The sequence below is a fragment of the Phyllostomus hastatus genome, unplaced genomic scaffold, assembly GCF_019186645.2.
Source record: "Phyllostomus hastatus isolate PE091 unplaced genomic scaffold, TTU_PhHast_1.1 phas_contig_551, whole genome shotgun sequence".
Taxonomy (NCBI): domain Eukaryota; kingdom Metazoa; phylum Chordata; class Mammalia; order Chiroptera; family Phyllostomidae; genus Phyllostomus; species Phyllostomus hastatus.
The window spans coordinates 8,901,255-8,920,117 of record NW_025333909.1 but is presented as its reverse complement, the minus strand read 5'-3'; the positions used below and the strand labels follow the sequence as shown (position 1 = coordinate 8,920,117).

At 37.9% G+C, this 18,863-nt stretch overlaps 1 pseudogene; it reads right to left on the bottom strand.

Annotated features, from left to right (window-relative positions):
• Nucleotides 1-10,969: 10,969 nt before the first annotated feature.
• LOC123824230 lies at nt 10,970-11,430 on the bottom strand (annotated as a pseudogene).
• Nucleotides 11,431-18,863: the final 7,433 nt, after the last annotated feature.

The following is an 18,863-nucleotide window of genomic DNA, read 5'->3' as shown; positions in this document are numbered from 1 at the left end:
ATTCTTAGAAATGCTGACAAAGGAGGAGTGTGCGTGCATGCGTGTGTGTGTGTGTGTGTGTGAGAGAGAGAGAGAGAGAGAGAGACAGAGAGAGAGACAGAGAGAGAGACAGAGAGAGAGAGAGAGAGACCAGGAGCAGGGGGTTGATGGTGTGAGTGGAGCAGAGGGAAGTATTACTCGAAGGCAAGGTCAATTTCACTTGCAAGTGGAGGATAACCCAACTCAAACTAGTTTAAAGAAAGAGATAAACCTATTGTTCTGTGAAAATGGAAAGTTAGGCAGCATCTGGGTCCACTCAAAGAATGGCTCTCACTTTTCCCCCTTGACTATGATTTTGTTTGTTGGTGTTTTAACTTCGGGAATATTCCCTCCCATGGTGGTAACAAGTATAGATTCACATCTTTCTATCTCTCCATTGCACAGATAGAAATTCTTACTCAAGTTCCAGCAGAAGTTCTAGAAATTAGCCTCATTCAATGGCTTAGATCACTTACCCAATCCTGAACTACTGTATTTGCTATACTGTATGTATAATGAACACCCATGTTTTGGCTGAAACTTTCAGGAAAAAAAATCTTTCTTTTTAATTTTTTAATTCAATGTTTATTTATTTATATTTAGAAACAAAACAGATTATTGTATTCCAGGGTATTATTTTGCATATGGATATCATTACTGCTTTCTACAGATATACTTTTAATGCATATGCATAAATAAAACAGCTAAACACATTTATATAGATATGGAATTAGTACCATCCATGTATAATGTGAACCCTTATTTTTCCCTCAGAAATTTGGGGAAAAAAGTGCTCATTATACACAAGTACAATGTGGTGTTTCTACCACAGTGGACCTGACAGTGAAAATCAGCAGCCTCGGTGGTATTCGGAGATAAGTTGATCTGGAGTACAGAATAAAAATCTATGACCAGTGGTATTGTTACTAAAAGTAGCCTATCCATTTAAATAATCAGCATGGAAAGCTAGCAACACTGCTGGCCTCAGAGTGAAGCCCTGGTTAGAGTCAGTGGCAGACCAACCAGCCAGCAGAAATTTCCTTGGGGGATTCTGGATATGAGAGAATTCTAGAGGCGCTATCCTTGGCTGTTCTGGAGGCTACTTAAATGCACAGGGAGACTAGAAAGTACCTGGGAGAAATTAATATGCCAGGAGTACCTGAAAATTACCTGAGTTTGTATATACATATGAAACCCCACAAATCCATCAGCAGTGGGTGGATGCCTAACTGACTCAATTTGTTTGATCACAACCTCTGACCCATTATGAGCTAATCATTACATTATGGAAACATACAGGTAATTCTTAGGAATTCAGGCTGAAAAGAGAAAAGTAAGAATGGAAAAAATAAACAGAACCATCAGAGATTGCCGAGCACAAGGCAGACAGGTTCCATACAGTAAGTCCAGGAAAGCTACAAAGGAATGAAACAAAAGCTGCAACATAGAATTGCACACTTGAAACTTACATAATGTCATTAACCAATGTCACCCCAATAATTCAAGAAAAATTTAAAAAATAAAATGCATTAGAAAGAAAAAGCAAACTAAAACAAAAAAACCATCAAGAAAAACCTCCTTCAAAGAAGAAATACAATCTGGAGCTCCTACAATATAATATATAAAAACATTCAGTGTTCAAAAGTGAAATGACAAGACATAGAAAGAAACAGTGAAGAATGATCCAAACTCGAGAAAAAAGGTAGATCTGCTGACTTTGCAAGAATGACTAGACATCCAAATTTCAATACAAATCTCTCAATTAACTATTGGGCACTAGTTAATTCAGTTTAAAAAAAAAAGGTGGGCAAAACAAAATACATCTACAGGGTGAAGGTAACTTATGGGACTTCATAATGCCACCTTTACATAACAACTCTTTATATATCAAAATGCAATCATTTGTAATTTTCAGAGTTCCAAAAACATAAATATTAAGTCAATTGAATAGGCATCAAAATAAGTATCCGATTTCAGCTAAAAAATATCATACTTTTTTTGTTTTCCATCTTATGTTGAAATTGCTTCTACCGTTAGTACATCTCTTCATGTAGTTTTTTTTTTTTTTTCCCCAAAGCAGTCTGGTTGGAATTTATCAGGTATACTATAAAGGAAAAATTTTATGTTATACATCTCTTTGTTGGTACTCTTGAAAATTTAATGGCGGTCTTATAATGTAATAATATCTCATTTTAAATGTAATGGAAATCACAGTGTAGCAAGATGCTTATTGGTGGAGGTGACAGGGTGGAAGGTAGATCTGGGGAAAAAGCAACTCAATTCCATTTTTGTTTTGAACATTTTTTCTACTTAAAAAAATCTGAAATGCCTGTATTTCTATGAATTTTTCAAACCAAGGTAAGCTTTGCAGCTAATATAAATACTATCATAGTATACATTTTATATGCAATTCTTAGTAACATTGCTTTGAACACCTTTTATATTTTTGGATAAGTATTTAATAATTTGCATTCCTGAAAAATAGATGCTTCCTCTTTTCTTAGTTGGTAACGACTCAGAGTGCTGGAACTCTGAATATTATCCAAACAAGGAACCCCGAAATTCAATGAAAACTTTTAGCAATTTCTGTCCATGTTTGACACATCACTGTCTGATGTCATACCCTCTTTTGTATAATTTCCTATGTTGCGCTCACACTGTTTATGCTGATAGGGGTGCACCTGTTTGTCCCACTGGTTCTTCATAGGTGGGTGACTTGATTTTTCCATGTTGAAAACTATTATATTGTAAAGACTCATTTCTTTTTATTGAAATGCACTGATTATGTTTTAAACTTGTATTTTATTTTAATAAATAATAATGAACAATTGTTAGCATGTAATTATAAACTTTGGGAGCGACTTGTCCCAGAATACACTTGGAGAAGCAGAAAGGTGGCCATAACTCTAAATAAATAACGCCAAGAGTTTTGTGATTTGGCTTATTTGACATGACAGATAGTTGAAATGTTAGTAATTTTATCACAATCCTTTTTTGCATATTCTTAATTATGTGGCTGTTGATCTCATTTTTAATGATCCAAGCTTTGTCTCCGTAAGCAAGCCCAGTGTTCTTTGAAAGCACACAAGAGCATCTTTAGCCTAGATTTTCACTTTTCATGATGCCCATTTCAGAAATGTCCTTTCAGTGCATGTGTCATGATCTTAACTCTCGAATTTGCCATTAAACTTCAACCCATAATATCTCAAAGTGTACCATGTGTTTATCTTGATAGATTTTTCAACATCTACAAGTAATTCCATGTTTCTTTGAGCTCTCTTTGTTTCCATTTTTAGATGTTCCAGGCTACAAACTTAGCAAGGTATGAGCATCAATTGCTCACTTTCTTCCCTTTGTAATTTCTTACTGTGTGATATTTATTCTACAAACTGAACCCTTAAGTTTTCTTTCAGGTTTCCCTTTTATTTTTTAAAGATTTTATTTATTTACTTTTATTTTTTTTAAGATTTTATTTATTTATTTTTAGAGAGGGAAGGGAGGGAGAAAGAGAGAGAGAGAGAGAGAGAAACATCAATGTGCGGTTGCTGGGGATCATGGCCTGCAACCCAGGCATGTACCCTGACTGGAAATCGAACCTGCGACACCTTGGTTGCAGCCCATGCTCAATCCACTGAGCTACGCCAGCCAGGGCATTTATTTACTTTTAAAGAGAGGGAAAGGGAGGAAGAAAGAGAGAGAAACATCCATGTGTGGTTGCCTCTCGTGCGCCCCCTGCAGGGGACCTGGCCCACAACCCAGGCATGTGCCCTGACTGGGAACTGAACCAGCGACCCTTTGATTTGCAGGCTGGTGCTCAATCCACTGAGCCATTCCAGCCAGGGCCAGGTTTCCCATTTAAATTAAGAAACTTTTTTTCTTCATAGACCACTTCTTTGTATTCTTAGAAGTTGAATATCTTGAATATTTTCCAAAAGGAATTTTTTTCCCACATCATAAAGTGTCCCACTGCTGGACAATTCTCTCATTTTGACATTTGTGATGAGGTCTTTAAAGAAAGGACAATTGTCATTCCTAGTACTGTTTTTGGGTTATATGACGTATAAACAACAGATATGCATCTGCCTTCCTGAACCAAGGATGTGACTGTGAAAATTTATCTTTCTTTGTTTTCTCCATATAAACCAATATAAAGGTCTCTTCTTCATTCCTAACCACCAGCTGCTTCAGCAGCACTTGGCACAAACTGGCATCCTTGCTGATATTCTTAGAGGCATAGCCAAAGGGTAAATGAACTCACGATTTAGCCCAGACTATTTCCACAACAGGTGTGCATCCAAAAGAAGTTCATGATCCATTTTAAAGAACTGGTGTAGGAATCACAGGTTCTTTAGTTTCCAAGACATGTAATTTTATCATTTCCTTGAGGATCACTATCTACACTGCACGAACAATAGGTTCTTTCTGAAAGAATATAAAAGAAAATAAAGTTAAAAGGCTAGTGTTGCTACTACAAATTTTAAAAATAAAGCTCTTTCTTTGCAGTAACGTGAATTACCATACTATACCTGGTTGAGACATATTAATGGGGCAATTCATGTATAAAAATAGCTTTAAAACATGAGGCTCTCCTGTGAGAGGAATATCATTTTTAAAGTATAAGCAGAAAGGATTTTTCAACGCGGAGTCTTTTTCTCAGAGTAATGTTGCATACGAACTGAAGATTGCCTCCTCTATTGAGTTGTATAATGAAAAATCCATCAGTTTAATGGTTGACAAACTTTGACATTCAAATAAAAATGTTGCTGGTATTTTCATAAAGACCTGTAGGCAAAACGAGGCTCCATAACTTTAATTTATGCAACAGTAAATGTCTGCCAAAACACTGTACAAATGACTGTATAATGAGACAATAATAACTGAAGGAATCAAGGGAAAGGAAACAGAGGCCAAACTTCCCCACATTTTGCAGATTACAGAAATGCATTGTCAAAACTGAGCAAGGTTTTTTTAAAAAAAACCCCTCTGCTCCAATAGATTTTGTGAGGGAAGGATTTCTTCTAGAACATTTGCTATGTTGCCTTGACATCTCTGTCACTCTCACTTCCTCTCCCCCTCCAAATTCAGACTTTCTCTCTTACTTTTTGTTTGTTCTTTCTATCTTGTATCTTAGATTAATTCATATGTGAACTTTATAAAGCAAGCCTCGAGGCAAATAAAGGGAACATAAAAAGCCCTCATTAGTAAAATGTTCAATGCAATTTGTCTCAGATTAAACCAGGTGCTTTGATACTGACAGCTTGAGCAATCTCAGTACTTTCTGTACGTATAGTTGGAATAAGATCTTTATTCTTCTTCCCAGGTGCTCCATAGGGGTTAAGAATATTTACAAGAGAGAGAGAATAAAGATGTCAATGAATATAAGCTGCTTGAGTAGGAATGAATAGGCTGAAGAGTGAAACTCTGGGGTACACAGACTAGAGGACTCGATGAATTTGAAGAATTAATGGTGCGAGGACAGTTGAGTAACTGGGTTGGAAAGAGAGGAATTGTGGGTTAGAGTGAAATGCTTTAAATCAAGATTTTGGAGGCAATGTCATATTTGCTAATGAGTACAGTATAAGCATGGGAATGAGTGAATAAAGTCCAAAAGACAAAGACATTTTTCAAGGTGAGATATGCCAGTAGTGAAATATGAGGGTTTTGTATAGATGATCTAATAGATGTTGTAGTCACCAGGAATGCTGATAGTATATTTCACTTGCAGGCTCTATGTGATATGGGATGTGAAACTGAATATATTCACCACTTGAAAGGACTGCGGGGAAAGTAGTTTCCTCATTGGATATGTAGGTTTCAGTTACAGAAAGAAAAGGAAAGGAATGTTGAAAATAAATTTAAAACATTGCAAGGAGCAACATCAGCAAAATGGTAGACTAGGAAGCTCTACATTTCTCTCATGAAAACTTACAGTGAGAAACTAGCTAAAATAACCTTATAAAAGTAGGCACAGTTGGGTAGGTGCAGGGGATCACAGACTCATAGACAACTGGGGCAACTGATTTGGGGTGGAAACATACAATAAAACATCTAAGACCCCAAGGAGGAGCTGGACTGAGACTTTTGGGGAGGTTAAGACACCAAAGAATCTCAAATAACTTAAATTTTCAGCTGGGGTTGATCCAGAGTATAGACCACACCAAGCTAATTAGTGAAGCAATGACTTGGCACAGACACACTTTGAAAACACTGAGAAATGTGACTTTTTATTTCAAATGCTCACTTTTCAACAACGACAACAACAAAAATACTAGGCATACAAAGAATCAGGAAAACATAATCCATTCAACAAAAGAAAATAAAGTATCAGAAACTATTTTTGAAGAAGCAATAGACAGACATTTAAAGAGCTGGTTTAAATATGCTCAAAGAGCTAAAAGAAAATATAGACAAACAAGTAAAGGAAATCGGAAAAATGACATATGACATGTAACCAAAAGGAGAATATTCAAAAGATAGAAATTACTTAGAAAACAGAAACTCTAAGTGAAAATAAAATAACGAAATAAAACTTACTAAAGGGGCTCAACAGCACTCTTTAGGAGGTAGGAGGTAGGAGAAAGAATCAGTGAATTTCAAGATTAAATATCTGAAAATAGAGGTTCTGAGGAATACAGAGGGAATAAAAGAAAACTTTAGTGAGCCTAAGGTACTAATGGGATAGTGTTAAGTGGAGAAGCATATGCATTATGGAATCCTAGTTTCACCAGGTGCTGACTGTGTGACCTTGGGCAAGTCACTGAACTTTTCTAAGCCTGTGTCTTCATGCATTAAAATGGAAACAATAATAGTATTACTTTCATAGGATGATTATGAGAAGTACACAAGAAAACACTTAGCACAGGGTTGAGCATGTCGTAAACAACTCAGTAGATGTTAGCTATTAGCTATCGTACATAATAATGAAGGTTAGTAACCAGAAAAGTTCAAGCAGTTTCTTCTCCCTTGCTTTTACTCAACTTAGGGATCAAAATCAGTGTAAAGGGAGAGAAACAAAGGAACGGAATTAAATCCATATTACCCACATTTCACTAACTACATTTCAATTCAGTTGTTTTTCAGATCACCTTACCACAGTTTGTGCATAAACTACATATTATACCATAAATAGGCCAATGTCATTGTATCAGTCCCTTTCCTTCGACGGCAGGTTGCTTTCTCAGCAGCAAAACGGAAACTGCTTCTTGTGTTGCAGTACTGTGTCAGCAGCAAAATTGCAAGTATTTTTTGTCGCCTGAACTCCTGTCAGCAGAAAAAAATAGAAAGTGAGGAACATAATTTTAGCACTAACACAAGTATCAGAATGATTTACCTGTCTGTCCTGCTTCACTTTCATTTCAGCTCTCAGAGCTTCATTCATCAATATTTTATTTACACTCGTGTATCTCACCTTTATGCTGTTTCTATCCCCACTGCCAGATGGTTGTGTTGTGTGCATAGTGCTCATCAAGAAGAATGAGAAAGAGACACAGCTACATAATATTGGCATGTGGGTGGGGCTCAGAAAACCACATTTCCTGATCCGAATCTCCCATGAATAATGGGTTAGGCTGAAGCAAACATTTGTTCTCCTTTGAAAGAATACTGGGCATTGACAGCCCCCACCCCCGGCCCTGCACCCACAAAAAACAAAAAACAAAACAACAACAACAAAAAACCAAAGCAACTTGAAAATTTGAGGACCAGATTCTCAATCTATACCGTGTAAAAATTTAAATCTGAAAACTCATTAGTTCAATTGTCTGCTCAAGTGGAGCTTTTGCAAGTGGCACATAGTCCAGTGCTCTACATGGTCCACTTTAAATGATGAAGGCATTGAAGTTGCTACCACTTCAAATGAATCTAACTGATCTCTGACTGGGACATTGTTCCCAATATGTAGTTTAAATGTGTCTTTCAAGAGAAAAAGAAATAGTAAGTTTGAAAGAGTGTAGCTATTCCCTTGTTACTCATAATGAATTTGCTTTTAAAAAATTGCATCAGAAAGGCTACCTAGGCTTTTGATCAACATGGTTAAATAGGTTAAATGTGGTATTTGTCTTCGCCCACGACCACATCAAAATCACAACTAAATTAGAGAACACCCATCATTCAGAACCACCTGAAATGTAGCTGAACAGAAGTCTTATAACTAAGGATATAAAGAAGAAGCCACATAGACTCTGGAACAAGGGGCAGAGATGTGGAACCGGCTTGTCACACACCCAAGGTGTGACAATTGGGAAGGATACTTCGGCTGCACAGATGCCCCCTAAAAAATAAGGGGTCTTGCTCTGGCTGGTGTGGCTCAGTGGATTGAATGCTGGCTTGTGAGTTACAAGGTTGCTAGTTCGATTCCCAGTCAGGACACATGCCTGGGTTGTGGGCCAGGTCCTCAGGGGGTGCTCGAGAGGCAGCCACACATTGATGTTTCTAACCCTCTCTTCTTCCCTTCCTTCCCCTCTCTCTAAAAATAAATATATAAAGTCTTTAAAAAAAGAGGTCTCAGCCCCACAACAGAACCCCTAATGCAGGGTTCCACTGCCAGAAAGAGGAGTCCCCATAATTTCTGGCTGTGAAAACCAACAGGATGATGGCTTAATGAGATATAGGACTTCTGGAGTCCCAGCGATCCTCTTAAAGGGCCCATGTGCGGACATAATCAGACTCACAGCAGCCCATGAAGTGCCACGTACGTACAGAGAGGAACTGAAGTGTCTGGAACCTGAGAAAGAGTTAGGGGATAGATTTCTCCCAGACAGAAGTGATGGCAGAGGCCATTGTTCTTTTGCTGAGCCAGGTGTCATATCTGGGACTCCATCAACCTAGCTGACATTATTCCCCCCACTCTGCTGATTCCATGAGACTCCACCCCACCCAATTTGCCAGCCCATTCAAGCCATTTCCACTGGCTTTTCTGTATAAACGGCCCATCTTGGCTCATGTTTCGGACTTCCCTAAAATCTTTCAAGAAGGATCTGGCTTCAGCATTCCCCCTACCTCTAGTGGCTCCAGGCCTGGCACTAGCAGCAGCCAGCCTTGGTTTGTAACTTGGCCTGTCCTTGGCACTTCCAAGCCCGGCACAAGTAGCAGCCATCTGCAGATCACTGTGTAGCTCATGCCAAGAGGCCCTGGCCAGGGCACAGGTAGTGATTGACCTTGACCTGCACATCCTGGGAGTTTCCAGAGACTGCGCACACAATGGAGAACTGATGATCACTCTGAAGTACCACTCAACCACCTCCACTAGCAAACACACTCAAGATGTGAACTCAGGAGGCACCAGAGCCCTGCTGAGTGAGTCCTGCTCCATGGGGTAGGACCCTGCACAACTGATCCTCCATAGTGGCTGCAGCCAGTCCTTGCAGCAAGTTGGCCTGGGTGGAAATCCCTCCCATTCACATGCCAAAAGCAATCAAGGCTCAACTACAATAAGACAGTGCTCAACACCACTATCATTATGAAATTGCAAATCGAAACCACCATGGAATATCACCTCGTACCTGTCAGACTGTCTATTATCAAAAAGTCAAGAATTAATTGCTGTCAAGGATTTGGAGAAATGGTAATGTCAAGGTACATTTGAATGGCAAAAGATAAGTTTTTGAGAAGAAAGCTGTTTTATTTTGCTTGTTTTTGTCTCAAAAGCTTGATTTTGAATCAAGAGCTTAAAGATATTACAGCCAAAAGAACTGCTATAAATGTTTACCCTGAAGTATACATGTTTAGCCCTGGCTGGTGTATTTCAGTGGACTGAGGGCTGAACTTCGAAGCAAAGTGTTGCTGGTTCGATTCCCAGTCAGGGCACATGCCTGGGTTGTGGGCCAGCTCCCCAGTAGGGGGCGCACAAGTGGCAACCACCCACTGATGTTTCTCTCCCTCTCTTTCTCCCTTCCTTCCCCTCTCTCTAAAGATAGATAAATAAAACTTTTAAAAGAATTAAAAAAAAAACTGAAGAAGGAAATAGGACAGAACACTTAACTGACTATGCTTAAATCCTAAATTGAAGGAGCATGGTAAAGACTGGATTAAATGTGTTTTTTTGTTGTTATTGTTTTTGTTTTTGTTTTTGTTTTCTGCTGGTAGACAGAAGAAGGGTACAGAGATGTAAAAATGACTCATAGCAAACAAATTTTTGCACACTTAAATTTATGGCTGAAAATCATGAACTGTTTGATTATTATTATTACTACTAATAGTAATACCAGCAGTGGCAGCGGCAGGAGAAGTCCCCTTGACATGAAAGTGAAGAAGTGCTGGGCTTCACATACAGTTGAAATACGTGCCAGACAAATATACAGTGCAAATTGCTGCTGACTTTTCTCAAAAGAATAACAGAATTTGGACAGGCAATTGCAACAGTATTCTTTCAGTTTTGCTTCTCACCTGGAACATTATCAGCAATGTCAGTTTTTCACTTTATTTTTTTTTTTTAGGTTACCAGGCACTATTAGATGTATATATCTGATATTACAAACACATTTATGATTTTTTAAAGATTTTATTTACTTTCAGAGAGGGAAGGGAGGGAGAAAGAGAGAGAGAGAGAGAAACATCCATGTGCGGTTGCTGGGGGCCATGGCCTGCAACCCAGGCATGTACCCTGACTGGGAATCGAACCTGCGACACTTTGCTTCGCAGCCCGCGCTCAATCCACTGAGCTATGCCAGCCAGGCAGTTATCGCATCTTGTTACTCTCCTTTAATCTGAAACAGTTACACAGCCATTTTTTTTAGACGTTTGATCATGTAGTTAAGGTGTTGCCTGATTTCTCTGTGTTGTAATTACTATTTTCCTTCCTTTACAACTATTAAGCAGTCTGTGGGGAGTCACTTGAAAACCATGCAAATAAGTATCTTCATCATAATTTCTCTCAGGATCTAGCTTCCATCAATGATTCTTTGTTTTTACACTAAATGTTTTTTAAATTTAGAATTAGCCAGCTGAACTCAGTTTAGATGATCCCACTTTTGTTGGCAACTTCCAAAGCATCCTAGTCTGCAGCTGGTTGAACACAGTCCTTCTTCCCTCCTTCAGGACTGGTCAGGGTGTGGACTTGGCCACGTCAGTGTGACAGAGCTTCTTCCCAGCCTGTTTGATCTGGTGCTCCTTGGCCTTGACCTCCACCATGAACACAGGTGGGTCGTTGTTTTCTGTCCTCTTGGTGGCTGACTCCATAGTCAGGGGGAACTTGACGATGGTGTAGTGGTCAAGTTTGTTTCTCCTGGGGGCGCTGTTCTGAGAATACTTAGGCTGCTTTCGGAGCCACAGTGTGTTCAGCGTCAGCAGGTGGGTGTGCAGGTCTTCTTTCTTGTGGCTATGGGTGCCTTTCAGCACTGCTTCTCTTGCCTTCAAAGCCTTTGCTTTGCCTTCAGCTTTGGGAGGGGCAAGGATTTTCTTTGTTTTTGGTGCCATTTTCATGAAAAGGCTCCATTGATGAGTCTTGCACAATTGAAACTTTACTATAGTAGTTGTAAAACGATTTTTCTTCAATGACAATACTCTGTGTACATTCATCAGTCAACCCTGAACATTCTACTTTAAGAAACAGTCTTTATCCCATTTTGTGTATATATTTATTATTTGCAGTGTGGACTCATGAATTCTTATTTTTATCAATGTTTTATTTAATTATTTAGGTGTTTATATTATCTCATATTTGGTCAGTGGAAACCTTTTTAAACATCCTTGTGACATATTCACTATAAAATAAAAAATATTGTTTTCATACTTTTGGTATAACAAGATGCTACATGTTTATCTTGTGTCTACCATTTGCCCAAATATCTTTGAGAAACAGTCTTTTCTTGCTGTAGTGTTTTGAGAATGAAGGTCTCAGGATTTAGTCATTTTATTGTCAATCTGTGTTCTTCCATCTTGTCACATTTCAATGACATTCCAGTAAGAATGAGCTCCACTAAGTGGGAGGAGACATTAACTTCAAAATTTCCCACTACAGACTTTCTTTCATTGCATTATATAGACCCGAATTAGTTCCATACCTGATGTGTGGGTGCAAGATTGTGTGTGTCAAAATAGACCAAGAGTATTTATTCCACTTTCAGTTTGACTACCAGCATAGTTTTTTTGCATGTCTATTGAATATATTTCAGCATATATTTCACCAATGTCAGTTCAACTCTTACACAAAGGAATAACTGAGTCAGCTGGATGTTTTGTGGTAGTGTCTGGCGCTCCAGGTATATTGTGCATAGCCGCACTGAAAGAGAAAGACTTGTTACAAGGCAAGGCCCCAGTCAAGTAAAGATGCTGTGTGAAACCACTTAGTTATAGCAAACCCTTTTCCCTGGAGCAATCTAATAGGAGGTGAGGATGGTAGCACATCACTTATAAGAAGGCAGAACAACTGTGATTTGGTTGATGAAGTGCTCTAACCATAGCATTTCTGGCTCCAAGAATAGTCCATGCTAACAACAACTATCTTTTCTGAAGCTATGAGAGGCTGAGAAAATGAATATGAGCTCTTTGCCACATAGAGATGAGGAAGTTCCATTTCTAGGGAATCATCTTTCTCTGTCTGGGGAGAGAATTGCTAGGCTATTCAGAAAGCAATGAAAAAGGCAAGGTTTGAACGTTGCATGCACACTGACGTGTGCTCTGGCAATGGCCAGCCTTCTCTAATCTTAGAGTCGAGTGCAGTGTCATTCACAGGAAATTAAAATTTCAAAGAATTAATTTAGCTATGTGGTAGAGAATTGCTTCAATCAAAAAAGATTACTACCATCTGGCTGAGAATATTTTCATTATTAATTTCCTCCTTTTTTAGTTCCGGTCTTTTTGTGTAAAACAATGCAAGAAGAAATTTGCAGGAAAAAAAACAAAAAGCTCTGCAACATTTAAAGGTGTTTTTCCTGGTACCAGCATCTGCCTTTGACCCTAAGAGACAGCAATATCTCTCAAAGTGACTTCAAACCTAAGAAGTTATACCTTCTGCAAACCAAATCTAAGAAATATCTTCAGCATTAGCTAGGATATCAGAGTGTGACATTTCACCTAATACAGAGGCCTGGAATACTCATGGAAGTCTAGGAGCTGGTTCTCTGCAGAGAGATATGTTCTACATTAATTTCCAGAATAAATCATTTTCTGTTCAGGACAGAAAATTTTCACTCTCTTCATTGTCTTCCTTGGAGGATTGATTAAGCAATTGTGCGCTAGCTAGGTTCTGCCTTAGGAACTGGCATAGTAGAAAGCGAGTCCTTCACGCTGAGATTTATGGACACTTTTCATGTGACTTGACATTTCGTAACTGCAGACTGCTTTTGGGTGCTACAGCATTTCCAACTACCTGCTCAGCGTCTCCACTTGAATGATCCTCAGATGCCTCACATTACTATAGTAAGTCCAAAAATGAGTTTGTCTCCCCAGGAAAGCCTACTTATCCTTTTGACTTGCACCTGGACTTCTATGTTTCAGCAGCTCAGCGCCATCTTTGATTTTCCTTTCCACCCTGAATGTAGTCAGAATACACATTCTGGGGGTTCTTCCTTAGCACTTAACTCTTGCTTTCAGCCTCCATTGCCATTAACTTGGCCTAGACATTACTTTATCTGTAAATATCTGCCACTCCCAAATACAGATTCCATACCCACTCACTCCTGGGCCCTAGCAAGAAAGGTCTTGTGTCGATAACCTCCACCAAACTCTGAGGAAACTAAAATATGATGTAAGTCCCCATCAGAATATAGATCATGCTTCCTACAGAACATGGTGATATTAGGTTATTGCCTTTGGGAAGAAAGACCAGCAGACTCTCCTGAGATGTCCATGGGATGGTCTTCTTGGTGTGTCAGAACAGGGTTCTCTGTTCCTCCATTCATTGAACTATTATCTAGCCTCATCCATAAGTAAGGGATGAGTCTATTTAAATTATACAAAAAGTGAAGCTTATGACATGATCAATATTAAAGAAAGGTTGTATTGTCTTAACGATGGTCCACTCTAAAGAATCTGAGAGGTACAAGTCTACTCCCTCAGAGAAGAACTATAACAGGCCCCATTAATACACAGGAAGTCTGATTCTGTCAGTTAAATTTGGATGCCTAGGAACCACTGCTAGATTTCGGGTAGCGCCTCATCCCAAAATTATGTATATTGGCACAAATGACACATAAACACCCATGGCTATGAAATAAAGTTATTACTCAGATAGTAATCAGAAAAAGATTCTCCCCCAAGGAAGGGCTCAGTTTCAAAGCAGAGTGAAAAACGGCACAATGGCTTTGGGTTTTTATTTTGGTTAGAGGGTTGGCCTGGGGTGGAAGGACCAGGTTTGAATTTTCTCATGGTGCCAAAAGCCAGGGGCAGTGTGGGCATTCTTATAAGATAGCTCACATGTAGGGCAAAGGGAAAGGAGAGGGACAGGTTTAAAGGTGTCATTGGTCAACATCAGAACTACACTGTTGTAATTTGTTACAATTTACCCCTCATGGTTAACTGATGACTGAAATATTCCAAATTTTATTTAATAAAATTTAAATTTGCTTAGGCAGGAGTTTTAAGAGCTCAATAATGAAGTACCCTATTATAATGAATATGAATAAACATTGAAACGAATTTCTAATCAAATCACCTCAAGCAGAATGAGACAACCAAGAAAATAAGTCACTGGGTCCCCCCAGTAGATAACATAATAACATTAGGGGAACCTGGGAGAAAGGTATACAAGAATTCTCTGTACTATCTTTGTAACTGTCTTTCTAACTTATCTGTAAGTCTGAATTATTTCATAATAGAATGTTTAGAAAAATATTACAGTAAAAATTGATCTGTGTTGCTAAATAAGGGCCATATTAGTGACAAATATAAATGGTATTTTCACCGTTTAGATATCTAATTCTGATAGCCAGGAAAAACCAACCAAACAAAAAGTTTTATGGGCATATATTCAGTACAAGAACTGGGCATTGTTAGGATTTCATTAGGTGAATATTCTCTTGGTCTCATCAGTCCTAGGATCAATATTAGTGATACCCATTGACCAGATTTCAGGATGAGCTCTTGCAGTAGAGAGAGAATATGTGGGTACTACCCATATTTGCAACAAACATAATCCTTCCCTATATGTTGTGATATCTGGAACATAGCTGTGTTCATTAGCAGGTCATGAATAGACTTGGAGTTCAGAGAAATGTACAAAACATTAATTTTTTTCTATGTCTTTCAATTCACTTAGATTCACCTCATATGGACACCTGGAATTCCCTTTCCCTTTGGTCTCTCTCCCTCCCCAGTTTTTTATCCTCTTCCTCCCTTACACCTCCAACTTTAGTTGTATGGTCATGGGAATGGTCATTTTTGACTCCTTCTTGGGAGGATTTTGGTAGATGGTTATAAACCTATGTATGGAGAAGTTTAGGTCTTTCAAACTCTTTTAGAAACTAGAGATCCAGCAATAAGCAAAAGGGGCTGCTCTCCAAAAGGATTTTCAGATCTTTTACCTTAACTGCTAGTATGAAATAATTTCCTGTAATTACATTACACAAAAGAGCCACTGTTAACATTTTGACATTTTGATTAATTTGCACTCATTCAATAGTCTGCATGTTTGTGTGTGTGTGTGTGTGTGTGTGTACGTACACACACACAACTCAAAATACTTTTTACTTCAAGTATAAATGCTTTCCAGATATAACCAAGTCCTTTCTTATATTCAGTGGGGTGATTTGATATTTATTTATCTTCTGTTTCTTATTTCTTATCTAAAAATACATTTTGTAGCCAATATCTGTTTTTTGGTTTGTTTTGTTTTGTTTTAAAGAAAGTACAGTTCTCCGAAAATATTATCGGGAGTTAGAGAGTTGCATCATGGTCTCAAGGGGTCGCCAATGACATACGGTGTTTTTTTTTTTTCTACAATTACTGCTGAAATCTCACCCAGCTGAACATTCCCACCATTATTGACCATGTAAAGCCCTGTAAGTAATTGCCAACATTAGTATCTAACTAGTACTAGTGAGTCATCTTACTGGCCACTCCGAGGACCGCTTTCAATGCCAGAGGAGACTAAGAGCTCTTCATTAACTGACCCAATTCCCTTGGCTCTTATCTTCCTGTTCTAATTAACTGATGGAAACATGTACAATTAAGAAGTGCTAAATAAATAATCCATTGTTTGCTTTGAAGCTGAACGATTTCCTAAATGGGGTTTTTAATATTTTCTAAGATGATGCCTTAGCAAACATACAATTCCCAGAAATATTAAAATGAAAAAAACACAAACGCTTTTCAGAATAGTGGAAGAATCAGAAATATTGGAACATAGTATGCAGAGGTGACTAGAAGATAGAAGGAATATGTTTTACCTTTGCTCCTATAGTAATACAAATCGCGGTAATAATTGCCTCCAGAGTGGAGTGAAATTTACTGGAAAGGTGTATATAGAAAGTTCCTGGGGGTGATCAAAGTGCTTTATTTTGATTTACATGGAAGGTAAATGTATGTATATAATCATTAAAACCTATTAAAGTATACATTTAAGATCTAGTCATTTTATTGCCAATAAACTTTATACCTCAATTTTTTAAAATTCAAAAAAGAAGAATACATAAGACCCAGGAGACTGGGATTCTAATATAACCCAAAAAGTAAGAGAATTTCTAGCATAATGACAAGAAGTCCTGGGATGATGGCTGAGCAGCTGGCCCAGAGAGCAGACAGGTGAGACCGAGCAAGAGCACAGTGGTCTCTAGGACAGAGCCTTCCCAGGAAAAGTAGAATCTGTGTATTGCCTAATGGATTTGAACACTCAGAAAATAGTATTAATGTGTAAGGGACTTGATGGAGCATGAAGGAGTAATTAACAATAGATACACAGATCATCAAACAAGTAAAAATATTAGGCAATTACTATCCCTACAGGGGATTATAAAAGATAGGAAACATAATCATAGTACATTACTTGGCTCCACAGATCATGTGTATATACTAACTTTTATAATAATGTAAATACTGATTATTGGGTGTTTGAAATGTGATATAGCTATATTGAGAGGATGGGGGCACAGGATTTGTGTGTGTGTGTGTGCGTGTGTGTGTGTGTGCATTGAAAAGGACTAAATTTCACCTACCATAATGGGAAATCAACAGTTGATAAAATGGAAACTTTAAGATATAGTATATTATTTAGAAATATGCAGTTGGAACCCACAAAATAAATATAGCTGAACTAGTTGAAAATTGTTGCATTTGAAATGCAGGGATTGAGGTTCAGGAGGCATGAGCAGAGGCCTTTTTTAGAAGAATTTAAATACTCACTGTGTATAGATTTTGAGGTAGATTGAAAATGCAAATTAAGTTTAAAGGAAAGGTGACTGTTGTAGGCAGAATAAAGCCCCCAAAGATGCCACAATCACGGGTGTCCAACCCGCAGCCCATGGACCACAGGTGACCCAGGTTGGCTATGAACGTGGCCCAAAACAAAATCTTAAATTTACTTAAAGCCTGTTTCTTACTCATTAGTCTTTGTTAGTGTTTGTGCATTTAATGTGTGGCCCTTATACATTTGAGATAGTTTTGTGATGACATGTCACAATGCTATTTAATGTGTGTCCCAAGACAACTCTTCTTCCACTGTGGCCCAGAGACGCGAAAAGTTTGGACACCCATACTTATGAATTTATGATGTTATATGGTAAAGGGAAATTAAGGTTGTAGAAGAATTAACAGTTGCTATTCAACTTGACCTTAAAATAAAAGATCATCCTGGACAATCTGGGGAGGTACAATATAATCACAAGGGTTTTTTTTAAGTCAAAGAGTGAGGCAAGAAACAGGTCACAGTAATGGGGTGTGAGAAGAATTCAACTGCTGTTCTTGACTTTCAAAACTGGAGGAAGGGGCCACCAATCCAGGAATGTGGGTGACCTGTAGAAGCTGTCAGAGGCAAGGGCAGGGAGTGGGAATGCCAGGCTGCCAATACCTTGATTTTAGCAGTGAAATCCGTGTCAGACCTCTGATCTACACAGATGTACAATAATTCATTTTTGTTGTTTTAACCCACTAGGCTTAAGGAAATTTTTTGCAGCAGTAAAAGCAAACTAACATAATGGCAAGGTGACAAAAACTCTAGAAGAAATATCTGTTTACTTATGTGTGTATTTTCCTATGCACATTAATTGATCTTGTCTTTTCTTGTGTGTTTAGGATTCACTTCCAAACAATATACTCTATTACACAAATGCCAATAAGAACAATGCTGACAAAGCTATTAAGGAGGTCATGCATCTGTTTTATACTGATGATGATATTCCACTCCATAGAACTAATCAATTATGGCATAAAATTGTTTCAGATTCATAAACAAGATTATTCCACAATGGTATCTAATTTATTTAAGCACCTATTTACTAATATAATAATTCACTAATGGTTTACTCTATTACAATGGGTATATTATGAAAGAAGTTATTATTTCTACATGATTACCAAACAAGTTTGTTATGATCACTGCTTTTTCATCAAGGTTTGGTTCAGTTTCACCAAGATATTATTAAAGAAGATAATGAACAGCATTATTAAAAAACACTAACAGAGTCCTATCCTTACATAAGATCTTATCTCTCTCCTATATAAATGCTTTCCTTTTCAAATCTTTTGTATGGCAGAGGCTGGAGAAATATGAGAGAGAAGCTGTCTAGAAATTCTATGTGAATCAAGTAGACAAGTGAGATTAAAACTTTTAAAGTGCATTGTTTATGGTTCTCCTTTCAAGTATGATGATATTCATCTATATTTCTTCAGATGCTTCAGAGCATTGTTTTATTTCCAGCTGCCAAGATTCAATCCATTTGCAGTGCTTTTAATATGCTTTGATGATTATATCAAAA